This window comes from Bufo bufo, chromosome 4 (genome assembly GCF_905171765.1).
Source record: "Bufo bufo chromosome 4, aBufBuf1.1, whole genome shotgun sequence".
NCBI lineage: Eukaryota > Metazoa > Chordata > Amphibia > Anura > Bufonidae > Bufo > Bufo bufo.
In genome coordinates this window covers 100,701,139-100,715,427 of record NC_053392.1, presented here as the reverse complement: position 1 = coordinate 100,715,427, position 14,289 = coordinate 100,701,139, and positions in this window count along the sequence as shown.

Below are 14,289 nucleotides of genomic sequence, written 5' to 3'. Positions count from 1 at the left end.
CTGCTACCGCCTCTTCCGCTGCACTCACCAAGCTCCCCAGAACCTATTTGACGTGCCAGGTGAGATGTTGCCATGCTGTGCTGCGGCTGTTGTGCCTGGAAGATAAGAGCCACACTGGTCCTGCACTCCTTACAGCTTTGCGGTCACAGACTAATCAGTGGCTAACACCGCTCAATTTGACAGTTGGTAAAGTGGTGTGCGACAACAGTGCCAATCTGCTGAGCGCGCTGAAACAGGGCAAAATGACACACATGCCGTGCATGGCACGTCCTGAACTTAGTCGTGCAGCGATTCGTTGCAAATACCCCGGGGACGTCTTGCGGCAGACCAGGAAAATCTCTGGCCATTTTAGAAAATCTTACACAGCCATGGCTCGCCTTGCTGACGTTCAGTGGCGACACCACCTGCCCGTCAGACGTCTGATTTGTGATTGCCCAACACGCTGGAAATCCACCTTGTAACGTGCCGTTAATGACTACCTGTTCGAACTCTGCGACAGGACAGGTTCTGGGAAGCTTGTTTTTTTCCCACCGTGCCAGTGGCTGCTCGTGCGCGGCGCATGCAGACTTCTGCGGCCAGTTGATGAGATCACCAAACTGGTCAGTCACAGCCAGGGCGCCCTTAGTGACATCGTACCTTATGCCTTTTTTCTGGAGCGTGCATTGCATTGTGTCATTGATCAAGCCGTCGAGGAGCAGGAGCAGGAAGATGAGGAAGTCGCAATGCTGGATGAATTCCCAGGGGGGGCTACTCGATCTGAGACAAGTCCGCAGGAGTCTGAAGAGGAGTCAGAGGAGGATGGTGTCGGGGAGGAGCAAAAAGAGCATGCTTTAAACATTTCTGGAATCCCTGGTGTTGTCCGTGGCTGGGGGGAGGAGACCGAGGACGACATTATCCTGGACGATGAGCAGGAGCCAGACCACTCCACCGCTTCCAGTTAAGTGCAAATGGGGCCTTCATGCTCCAGTGTTTGAAGAGAGACCCCCGTATAAAAAGCATAAAGGCCAAGGACCAGTACTGGGTGGCAACGTACTTAGACCCCAGGTACAAACACAAAATGGTAGACATGTTACCAGCATCACAGAGGAATGTCAGAATGCAGCACTACCAGGCCTTGCTTTGAGAAATGCTGCATTCTGCTTTTTCGGACGCTGGCAGAGGAATTTCCAATCACAGAGAAACAGTTGCGGGTACCAATCCAACAGCGCATGCAAGAAGAGGGCGGTTTGAAGATGTGTTGGTCACTTTGGATATGAGATCATTCTTGCAGACAACACATCGACAGCCGCCCTCCGAATCCAGCCTCACGGAATGCCTAGACCTACAGGTTTCCGACTACATCGGGTTAATGGCCGATATGGACGCTCTGAGAAGCGAGAAACCCCTGGACTACTGGGTGTGCAGGCTTGACCTGTGGCCAGAGATGACACAATTTGCCATGGAACTGTTGGCTTGCCCCTCGTCCAGTCTCCTGTCCGAAAGGACGTTCAGTGCAGCCGGAGGGATCGTTTTTCTTTTGTGTAAAAAAAAGACTTGGCCAATAGGCAAGTGATTTGGGATGCAGCACAGGCTTTGCTGAGGGGAATACTGTTTAAACAAGTAAGTCATCTTAAAAAAAAACAGATTGAAAGAATTTCAAAAACTCTCTGCAGAGAATCCTTCAGTTGAAAATTTTAGATATTGGGAAGAGGGAAAAAAAGAGAGAAAGAACTATATATCAAAAAATCTCAAACGTCAAAGTTTTTCAAGGAGCTAGGTTCTTTGCAGGGGGTGAAAAAGTGGGTAAGCTTTTGGCAATTATAATCAATATTCAACAAAAGAAAAAAAGTTGGATTGGGGCAATAAATAACAAAAGGGGCCATAGTCAAAACCCCGAAGCAGATTAGTAATATATTTTCTGAATATTATCAAGAATTGTATACATCAAAGATTACATACAAAAAGGAACAATTATATCAATATCTGGATGGTATTCCCTTCAGGAGACTTACTGAAGCCCAGATGAATTAGTTTGATGAGGATATACATTTGGAGGATTTAGTGAGAGATTTAAAATCAACTAAGGATAAGAAGGCTCCTGGAGGGGATTGGTTACTATTCGACGTAGATGAGGAGTTTAGCTCTGTTCTTCTTCCAGAATTAATGGAGACCCTGATTGAAGCCAAGAGATCAAATAAGTTTCCCAGCACAATGGAGGAAGCTAATATTGTTTTGATCCCTAAAGCTGAGAAGGATTTACTAAACCCAGAGTCATATACCGTAGACCCATTTCATTGTTAAATACTGATGTTAAGTTACTTGCTAAGGTACTGGCAGATAGGTTAACAAAAGTAATAAAACAATAATAAATAAAGATCAAACAGGATTTATTCCTGGGCGATTGATATACTCTAATATTAGTAGACTATTTATGATTATAGAAGAAAATAAAGATACAAATAGTAAAAAAAGGGATAATATCATTAGATGCGACTAAAACATTTGATTGTATAGAGTAGGAATATCTATGGGAGGTCCTAAAGTGTTTTGAATTTGGGAACTCTTTTATAGCTTGGATTAAATTGATTTATTCACACCCCAGAGCGAGGGTGGTCATGGATGGGGTGATGTCCCTCCTATCCCCCCTTCTTTTCGCAATTGCAATAGAACCATTAGCAATAATTATTAGAGAGAATCAAAATATAAAGTGTTTTCAATATGGTAGTGTAAGTGAGAAAATAATGCTTTACGCGGATGATATTCTATTACTTCTTGATAACACGCATGTGGAGTTGGTTAAGGTAATGGAGGGAATTGATACATTTAGACATTATTCAGGATTCTAAATAAACTGGGGAAAGTCACATTTGATGTTATTAGGTGAAAAGGTAGGGGTGGGGAGTTTTGATGTACATGTGGTGGACAGAGAAAATAGTTTTAAGTATTTGGGAGTAAATATTTCAAGAAGCCTGAGTGAATATGTGAAGTTGAATGTGTATCCGCTAATTGATGAGTTGAAAAAAATAATCCATATCTGGAGAAATTTACATCTCTCAAAATTCTGTATGTATTACATTGTGCCCCAATTTGGTTGTCTACTAGGGTCTTCACTAATTTGGATAGGTAGATGAGGGAATTTGTTTGGAAGGGAGGGAATTCTAGGATAACGAAAGAGATTTTGCAGTTACCGATTAAAAAAGGGGGAAATGGCACTTCCAGATTGGTATTTATACTTTCAGTTCGCACAGTTTGGGTTAATGAGTGGGGGTAATATTTCACACAGTTTGGGTTGGCATCTTAAGAAATTGGGTTTTAAAGATAATCAGTTGAATATGATGCAGTTACGAGAATCATGAATATTGGAGAGAACAAGTAGTGATAATTACGTTTTTTAATTTAATGGATCATGTTTGGAGGGAAATTAAAAAAATCATGGGTATTACAAATACACAAATTTTACCTCCATATGGAGTAATATTAATTTAGGACAAATTCTGAAAATTAAACACTATGTAAATTGGGAAAATAAAGGAATTTCTTTATTGATTAATTTGTTTGATGGGGATGAATTAAAAGACTTTGAAACATTCAAAAAAGAATTTGGGATATCGAACAAATTATTTTTTAGATATCTGCAATTGAGGGACGCAATTAATTCAACAAAGGCAGATTCCCAGAAATATAAAAAGGCCACTATGGATAATATTGCTCAATTCCTTGATGATAGAAAGATAAAAATTGAGTATTTCAAGAATATATAGATTATTGTTGAAAATTAAACAGTGCAAGATCAAAATAGTGGCTTAGAAAAATGGAAGAAAGATATTGTTGGGTTATCAGATGAGTAGTGGGTAGACATATTGAAGAATAGTTCTCTGGTTTCAATGAGGGCCTCTCGTGGGCTTTCTCAATTCTTTATTATCCATAGGTTGTATCATTCTCTTCTTTTATTGAAAAAGATGGGTTTAAAACCAACGGATGAATGCCACTGATGTGGTATGGAACATGCAAGCCTTTTTCATCTAGTACGGTGATATCCCAAGTTGTTTAGATATTGGTCTATTATTGTTCAGATATTGGACTATTATTCAAAAAGTTAAAGAAGTACAAATAAAGGATGATCCAAAAATGGACAAACAGATACTTTGTAGATTGTTGTTTCAAGCAATACTTCTTGTATTAAAGAAATGAATAGATAAAGATCCACCCTCTGTAACAGAATGGAGGAGACCGGTTGATAATATGCTTAAGATAGAGAGGATAATCTATAATAATAGGGGTAAGAAGGATTGTTTTTTTAGATTATGGAAATTTTGGTTGAATTTCTCAGGGGTGGTTTAAGGAAAGGGAGGAAGAATAGGTTGAAAAAAATATAAGTTGTTTTATTTGTACTTTTTTGTGTATGTATGTTTGTAAATGAATAAAAATGATTTAATACAAAAAAAGAAATTAACGCTGTGTCTAATGAATCTATATAATATATGACTTTCCCTTTATAAATTGAATTACTGAAATAAATTTACTTTTTGATGATATTCTAAATTATTGAGATGGACCTAAAAAAAAAATATATATATATATATATATATATATATATATATCCACTGTGGTTGCTTACATTCTCTGGTAAATACATTATCAAATGTGTGGATGTAACACAAATATGTGCAATCTTATGTATCAAGTGTTAGGATATTTTGCATATGTAATTGCTCACATGACTCAATTAGGTAAATGGTCTTCACGTGTTAATTAGTCACATGTTTTTGATCTGTATGTTCATTGGTCACCTGATTATTTGAGTGCTCTTTAAGGAAGGCACAAGCTTGTATTTCTTTGCTTGAGAAAGGCTCAGTTGTGAGCTGAAACGTCGCTACCGCTTCACATGGGTGAATAAAGACACCGTTTTTTCAAGTCTTGGAGTGCTGTCCTATTTCTGGCATATATATACAGTACAGACCAAAAGTTTGGACACACCTTCTCATTCAAAGAGTTTTCTTTATTTTCATGACTATGAAGGCATCAAAACTATGAATTAACACATGTGGAATTATATACATAACAAACAAGTGTGAAACAACTGAAAATATGTCATATTCTAGGTTCTTCAAAGTAGCCACCTTTTGCTTTGATTACTGCTTTGCACACTCTTGGCATTCTCTTGATGAGCTTCAAGAGGTAGTCCCCTGAAATGGTCTTCCAACAGTCTTGAAGGAGTTTCCAGAGATGCTTAGCACTTGGCCCTTTTGCCTTCACTCTGCGGTCCAGCTCACCCCAAACCATCTTGATTGGGTTCAGGTCCGGTGACTGTGGAGGCCAGGTCATCTGGCGCAGCACCCCATCACTCTCCTTCATGGTCAAATAGTCCTTACTTTCAAAGTTTTCCCAATTTTTCGGCTGACTGATTGACCTTCATTTCTTAAAGTAATGATGGCCACTGGTTTTTCTTCACTTAGCTGCTTTTTTCTTGCCATAATACAAATTCTAACAGTCTATTCAGTAGGAGTATCAGCTGTGTATCCACCTGACTTCTCCTCAACGCCACTGATGGTCCCAACCCCATTTATAAGGCAAGAAATCCCACTTATTAAACCTGACAGGGCACACCTGTGAAGTGAAGACCATTTCAGGGGACTACCTCTTGGAGCTCATCAAGAGAATGCCAAGAGTGTGCAAAGCAGTAATCAAAGCAAAAGGTGGCTACTTTGAAGAACCTAGAATATGACATATTTTCAGTTGTTTCACACTTGTTTGTTATGTATATAATTCCACATGTGTTAATTCATAGTTTTGATGCCTTCAGTGTGAATCTACAATTTTCATAGTCATGAAAATAAAGAAAACTCTTTGAATGAGAAGGTGTGTCCAAACTTTTGGTCTGTACTGTATATATATATATATAATCCAAATAAATGTAACGCAGCACTCCTTGGGTAAAAAGTGAAAAATGTGATATTTATTCAACACATGTTGATACAGGCAACGTTTCTATACAAAGCTAGATCCATATAAGATATACAAGATTCCAAAATAATTAAAATAAAACTTTTAGTAAAAAGGATTTGGGAAATTTGGATTTCAAAGAAATTGCAGTGTCTATGGTACCAGATATTGCTAGGTATTTTTAGTGGAGAGTAATAAGCAGTTTTTTTCTTAAAGGGGTTGTCCACTTATTATTATTTATTGTAAACAAGGCTTTGATTGGTATAAAATAATAAAATATGTAATACCTTACAGATCCCCCACCACTCATTCTGACATTTCCTTTTTCCCAGTTGGTCTCTACTTCCCAGTCCAGCTTGACACACAGGAACAGATTGCTCAACCAACGTGACCAGTAATTGGCTAAGCAGTGACTTCCTGTCTGTCAAGGACCAGGGAGTAGAAACTCAAGTAGGAGGGGATCATTAAGATGAGTTTAGATTATTTTTATATTTTATTATTTTCTGACCTTTTTTTATTTAAATGTATGGTCAATCCCTTTAAGGATTTATAATGCTTTTAGTTTGGGCATTTAAACCTGCAGGGTCAGGACATTTGACTGCAATACTGGCACAGAAATGTGTCGATATTACGCTCATGTGAAATTAACCTTAGACACTGGAATTCCAAATGAATGTAAAATTTGCCTTTAAAAATACACTACTCTTCCTACATATAATCATACAATCACATAACAGATTTCAGTTGCTGAAATGTTTGCAGTAAAATCCATCCCACATATCCCATATTTAATAGCAGATCCACTAGTGCCAAATACTCAGCAGCAATTTTTAGTAGTGTAACAAGTTACAAGAAATCATCGTGGATGATAGGTGTCACCGAGGTTCCTGGACTCGGTGGAGTAAGAGACGGTTTTAATGTGTCAGCAGCAGTTGCTGTTTGACACCTTGGTACTTAGCATGGCTGTAATAGCTGATCCGGGACGGCTCTTACTGGGAGTAGTCAAAGTGCTGGGTGGGTTACTACTCCCCATGTTCCAGGCTGGGTTTTGCCTAGCATAAAACCAGCCAGCACTGCAAGGTGGAGAGGATTACCTCTGTCTGACAGTGGAGCTCAGGAGGTCTGTCTGCTGGGATCAGAGGCCTGTGCTGGGCTGGAGAGCAGAGACCTGTGTTTCAGGGGAACAGGCCGTCTAAAGTCTGTATTTGAACTTTTTGAAGCAGAACTGCCACCAAGGTGACTTTTAACCTGCCATTGGGTGTGAAGTAACACCAACACTGCAAAAGTGACGTTTTGTTTTTGGCACCATGTGTGAATAAACACTGAAGTTGAATTACAAACTTTTATTTTGCCTTTATACTTCGCCCCCTTATCCTAACTACCAGAACAAATCCCCACAGTAGATACTATAATTTAACGTTTCTATTGGAACACAGTTATTTTGTTCTTAATAGTTGTTATTTTTATTGCACAAAAGGATGGCCAAAAGTATTGACTCTGACACAGATTTTGGTTTTCACAAACTTTGCTTCTTCAGTGCTTTTCGATCTTTTTGTCAGATGTTTCTATGGTATACTGAAGTACAATTATAAGTTTTTCATAAGTATTTTAACTTTTATTGACAAATCCATCAAGTTTAAGCAAAGACTCAATATTGATCCTTCTTTTGCAAGTCTTCTGCAATTCACTATGGCATGCTGGATATCAGCTTCTGGGACAAATTATGACTGATGGCAACCTATTATTGCATAATCAATTCTTGCAGACAATTTCTGTGTTGTTTATTTTGTCCACCTGCTTTTTGAAGATTAACCACAGGTTCTCCATGTGATTGGGATCTGGGGGGGGGGGGGGGTTCCTGGCCATGGACCCACAATTTCAATGTTTTGTTCTCCTAGCCAATTTATCACCTTTGCCTTGTGACATGGTGTCCCACCATGCTGGAAAAATCATTGTTCATCACCAAATTGCTCCTAGATTGTTGTGAGAAGTTGCTCTTGGAGGAAGTTTTGATACCATTCTTAGGCAAATACATGAGTGAGCCCACTCCCTTGGAAGAGAAGCAACTCCACAGATGACTGGTCTCGGGATGGTTTACTGTTGGCATGACACAGGATTCATAGTAGCACTCAGCTTTTCTTCTGTGGACAATCATTTTCCTAGGGTTGAGTGCTGCACTTCAGGACATAGACTGGGAGCAACTATTGTCACATAATAACACTAATGCTAAATGGGAGTGCTTTAAATCTACTTTGGATAAGTATATGGTTAAATACATTCCTAGAGGTACAAGCGAATAAAATTAAACCCCACATGGCTTACAATTAGTGTAAAAAGTGCAATAAATGACAAAAAGAGGGCCTTTAAGAAATACAAATCGGAGGGCTCAGCTGTGGCCTTTAAAAAGTATAAAGAACTAAATAAATTATGTAAGGGGTAATAAAAATCATCGAAAATAGACAATGAAATACAGATGGCTAAAGAAAGTAAGAACAAACCCAAAACATTCTTCAAATACATAAATGCAAAAAAAACAAGGTCAGAACATGTAGGACCCCTAAATGATGGTAACGGGGTGTTGGTCACTGGGGATCGGAAGAAGGCAGAGCTCCTAAATGGGTTTTTTAGCTCTGTATATGCAAAAGAAGAAAAGACATCTCATGAAGGTGGTGCCACTGGTGGAAATACCTCAAATAACAAACTTACCTGGCTAACTGTAGATATGGTCCCTAATATGCTAAAACAAACTAAAAGTGAACAAGGCCCCAGGTCCTCAGGTCCTCTGTTCATATTAGTTATAGATTCTTTAATGACAGCCATTGTACCAAGAGACTGGCGCAAGGGGAATGTGGTGCCCAATTTTCAAAAAGGGAGCTAGGTCTTCACCAGGAAATTATAGACCAGTAAGCTTAACATCCATAGTGGGGAAAAATGTAATAAGTGATATCCAACATGGTTTTACTAAGAGCTGAAGCTGTCAAACTAACCTGATTTGTTTTTATGAGGAAGTGAGTAGAATCCTGGACAGAGGGGAAGCTGTCAAAATTGTGTTTTTGGACTTTGTAAAGGCGTTTAATACTGTCCCACACTGATGACTAATGGGTAAATTGAGGTCTATTGGTTTAGAAAATATAATCTGTAATTGGATTGAAAAGTGGCTTCATGATCGTATCCAAAGAGTTGTAGTCAATGATTCCTACACTGAATGGTCCCCGGTTATAAGTGGTGTAATCCAAGGTTCTGTGCTGGGTCAGCTATTATTTAACTTATTCATTAATGACATAGAGGATGGGATTAATAGTGCTGTTTCTATTTTTGCAGATGACACCAAACTTTGTAATACAGTCCAGTCTATGGATGATGTTAATAAGTTACAAGCTGACTTGGACAAACTTACTATTTGGGCCTCCACTTGGCAAATGAGGTTCAATATAGATAAATGTAAAGTTATGCACTTGGTGGCTAATAATCTGCATGCAGCATATGTCCCAGGGGGAGTAAAACTGGGAGAGTCTCTTGTTCAGAAGTATCTTGGTGTATTAGTAGATCATAGACTAAATAACAGCATGCAATTCCAGTCAGCTGCCTCTAAGACCAACAGAATTTTGTCTTGTATTAAGAGAGGTATGGACAGAGATGTAATATTGCCACTATACAAAGCGTTCGTGCGGCCTTAACTGGAATACACAGTTCAGTTCTGGGCACCAGTCCATAAAAAGGATGCCCTGGAGTTAGATAAAGTACAGAGGAGAGCAACTAAACTCATAAAGGGGCTGGAAGATCTTAGTTATGAGCAAAGATTATATGAACTGAATTTGTTTAGCCTTGAAAAAAGACGTCTAAGGGGGGACATGATTAACTTGTACAAATATATAAACGGACCATACAAAAAATATCAAGGGAAGCTATTCTGTGTTAGACCCCCTCAAAAAACAAGGGGACACTCCCTACGACTGGAGAAAAAAAGATTTAGTCATAAGAGGCGACAAGCATTCTTTACAGTAAGGGCTGTGAATCTCTGGGATATCTTGCCGGAGGAGCTGGTCACAGCAAATACAGTAGATGGCTTCAAAAAAGGTTTAGATGACTTTTTAATTCAAAATAACATTGAGGCTTAGGACAATGAATAGAAATCTTGTTCTACACTCCCTTTCCCTTTGGCCCAACCCCTTATTAAAAGGAAGATGGACATTGATCCAGGGATCGATATAGCAGGATTATAGGTTGGACTTTTGTATTTTTCCAACCTTAACAACTATGCCGTTTTTTTAGACAGTCTGTATATACAGATACACAGTGACTTCTGCTATCCCTGAGCGAGCTCTGCACTGATGGTGACCCAATCCTCTTTAGGAGATAGCCTTGGCACTTGCTGGACTTTCTTTGGTGTCATGAAGCTTGATTCACAGCAATTGAAGCTCTCTCCTTGAGGTTCCTAAAGATCCTCTAAATGATTGAATTAGGTGCAATCTTACTTTTAATGCATTTGAGGCAGCATGCAAATGAGGTGTTTTTGGAAAAATGCTTATTTTATTCATTTCAACACCAGTGGTACATAATTAACATCTGTGCAACGTTTCGGGCCCCTTTTCTTTTGGGTGCCCCTTTTCAGGCTGCAGTGTAGTATGGCCATGTGAGGTCTGTGGCGTGTGAATTAGGTGCAATCTTACAATATGTCTGTGAATCCCTTTTTATGCAAAGCAATGATGACTGCACGTGTTTCCTTGGAGGTAACCATAGTTAACAGAGGAGGACAATCATTTCAAGAGCAATATCCCTTTAAGAGCAACCAGTCTGTTCTAAATCAATCAGAATGACAGAATGATATCAGCTGCCTTGTCCTCATTAATATTTTTTCATGAACTAACAAGAAGATGTAATGAAGTTAGCAGGACATTTTTTGCTATGGCACTGGAAATGTTATTTTTTTTGTGATTAAAGTAATTTTCATGACTTTGCAAATAATGGAAATTAATCTGATCAAGCTAGCATTAATGCAAACTGCCACCATAAAAACTGTAGATTTATGGGAAAATTTTAAGAAGAAGCTTTAAAATAGTTCACAAATAGTCTAAAAAAAGTGAAGAACTGTAACGACTGTAGATAGGGACAGGCCAGGATAGTGAGTCCCTGAACTAGAACCCAGCCCGCTTCAACTATCTACTTGCAATGTAAGCCCTAGATGGCAGAACCACAACTGGACGACAGTCCCTACTCTAGTATAAGTGCAGGACAAACAAGACACACAAACGGACAACATAAAAGTAGATTTGGGTCGCAACCAGATGGTAGCCCAAAACGTGAGACAGAGAGAAGTCCAAAGACAAGCTGGGGTTAGACACACAGAATAATCAATCAGCAAATGCAGGAACAGAGAACAAGGAGCCTAGCTAGTGAGTCCAACAAAGACTGGCAATTGTCAAATGCAATTAGGGGGTTTAAATAGAGAGCCAGGTCCCTGGACCAGAACCTGATTGGTGCGGTGACCTGACTCTCCATAGGTCAGTCAAGAAGCAGAGCAGGTAATTGAGCAGATGGACTGTCATTCAGCCCACTGCTCGTCTGCCCCAGGGGAGAAAGAGTTCTGTAACTAAGGATACGGCCATGTCACCGTGTTATATGGCTCAGCAGCGCATCTCTCCCAGGGCATGAGTGCTGGTCTGAGAATCGCACCGCTGGAGCCCAGGCAGGTAAATTTATTACAAGAACTATTAAAGATATAGTAGCCCCCTCGTACCTCAAAATGGCACTGTGTGAGATTTAATAGGTTGTTACAGATGTGGACTTAGCAGATGTAAGATGTACTTATAGAAAAACAGAATTAATACATCATAAAATAAAATAATTGTTTATTATTAAACAATTTTTGAACTTTGGGAATGAATTCATTATCTGTGTATCGGAGAGTCCTTGTTGTCTCCAATACATTGTTAGAACTACTCAATCATTAAGAATTGACACGCATAGATTCAAAATTAAGCAGGTTATATGAAACACAGTGTATCTTCTTCTTACAATATCATCAGAAAAATACATTGATAACCTTTCCAAAATAACCCCTCTATAACAAATAGACTATTCCTTTCATCGTTTTAAGACACCATAACAGAGAAATGTTGGATTTTTAGCCTAAAATACTTTAATACTGAATGGGTTAAATGAAGGATTGGAAACAAAAGTGAATAAATATAGTTTATTATAATGTACAATTATCCGGTCTACGATAGTAATAGGGTTATTATGCTAGATGGGATATTTAAAATGTTATCTATTTTTATTGTAATAGGTAAAATAACTCTGATACGTCTCTTCCGGTAGAGGAGGAGTGATGAAGGTGTAAGGAAAGTGTTTAAATGGATTGGAGATATGATACCCCAAAACGCACAGAATATGTATTGCCTGTAATATGCATTGATGGTTTTAATATAATATAATTTTTTACTACTGGGCAGTACCATATAATGGAAGGAATACAGTGGAGGTGACTGAGAGGCTATCGCCCTGGATAGAGAGAAGGGTTTGTAATAACTCTCCTCTGAGATGTGAGTAATACTGATTAACTTGCTGTACACATAGGAATCCCTGTGGTGCCCACCGTGTATATTGCTCTCTGCCCTCCATTTTTTAGATATTTGATGGTGTTATTGTGACAGAGACTGTGCTGACTTTTCTCCTCTCAGTAAGTCTCAGATGACTTAGTAACTCATATAGGATATTGGTTGTTCGTAGCTGCACTCTGTAACAGGAGTTTTTCTTTGTTTTTCTTTCTTATACAGTATATCAATAGGAGTTCCAACAATTACTTTTTTGACTTCCTAGGTGCCTTCCTAGGGTAAAAGACATGGAGTGCAGATTTATAGATTTTTTGGTGATATTTTTCTCTTTTCCTGATTGTCAGGGAATCTATAAATTAAACTGGTTGTCTGGGTTCAGAGCTTAACTCAGACATATCCCCTTCTTCACCCAGGTAGGCCGTCTGAGATGAGCATCGGCAGGGTCGGCTCCAGGTTTATGTGGGCCCTTGGGCAATAAATATCAGTGGGCCCCCTTGTGGCATTTGTCAAATGTCACCACGGCATCTGAGAGTGTTAAAAAAATGGAAGCGAGGGCTTCCTGCTCAGACGCGCCTTTCCCCAGCGGAGAACGGGGAAAGCAACCTGTTCTAAAAAGGAGCTGCAGCCTGTACTAGGCTTCCAGGCTCATTATTAGTATAGCCCAGTTCAGGCCACTAGGTGGCAGCACTAAACTGTGATATCGTAATTTCTATACAGAATAATGGAGAAATTTCCATTATTCTGTATAAGTTGCAATCTGAAGAAAAGTAATTAAAAAGGAAAAAAAAAGATTTGAAAATATAAGTTTTGAGTAAAATCACCCCACTTTCCCCAAAATAAAAATAAACAAAAAAAGAATAACATTCGCATGCGAAAACACCCATATTATTAAAATATATAAAAAAAAGAGCCCATATGGTGAAGGATGTAACAGAAAAAATAAAAGGCTGAAATGCTGTTTTTTCATCACTTTATCTCCCAAGAAAATTGAATAAAAAGTCATACACACCCCAAAGTGGTATTGTCAAAAATGATAGATTTCCCTCAAATGAGCCCCCACACATCTCCGTAGACATAACTATAAAAAAAAGTTATGGGGGTCACCGGGGAGCAGGGGTTCTGTTAGGGTTGCCACCTTTCCCAACAAAAAATAATAGTTACACAAATTAAAAAGGTTGGTGTGTCTATTTAAGTTTTATTTAGCCTCTATTTTTTAAATGATTCTGCTGGGATTCAAATTCACAGCCTTCTACATTAAAGAGGACCTTTCATCTGGCAAAAAAAATTTGTGAACTAAGTATCATGAGCTGTAGAGCGGCACCCAGGGATCTCACTGCACTTACTATTATCTCTGGGCGCCGCTCCGTTCTCCCGCTATGCCCTCCGGTATGTTCAGTCACTTGGTTATAGTAGGAGGAGACTTCCCTTGTTCTCCTGGGCGTCTCCTTCTCCCAGGATGTAGCGCTGGCCAATCGCAGCGCAGAGCTCACAGCCTGGGAGAAAAAAAACTCCCAGGCTGTGAGCTCTGCGCTGGGATTAGCCAGCGCTACAGCCAGGGAGAAGAAGACGCCCAGTAGAACAAGGGCAGACTCCTCCTACTATAACCAAGTGACTGAACATACCGGAGGGCATAGCAGGAGAACGGAGCGGCGCCCAGAGATAATAGTAAGTGCAGTGAGATCCCTGGGTGCCGCTCTACAGCTCATGATACTTAGTTCACAAATTTTTTTTGCCAGATGAAAGGTCCTCTTTAATGTAGAAGGCTGTGAATTCGAATCCCAGCAGAATCATTTAAAAAATAGAGGCTAAATAA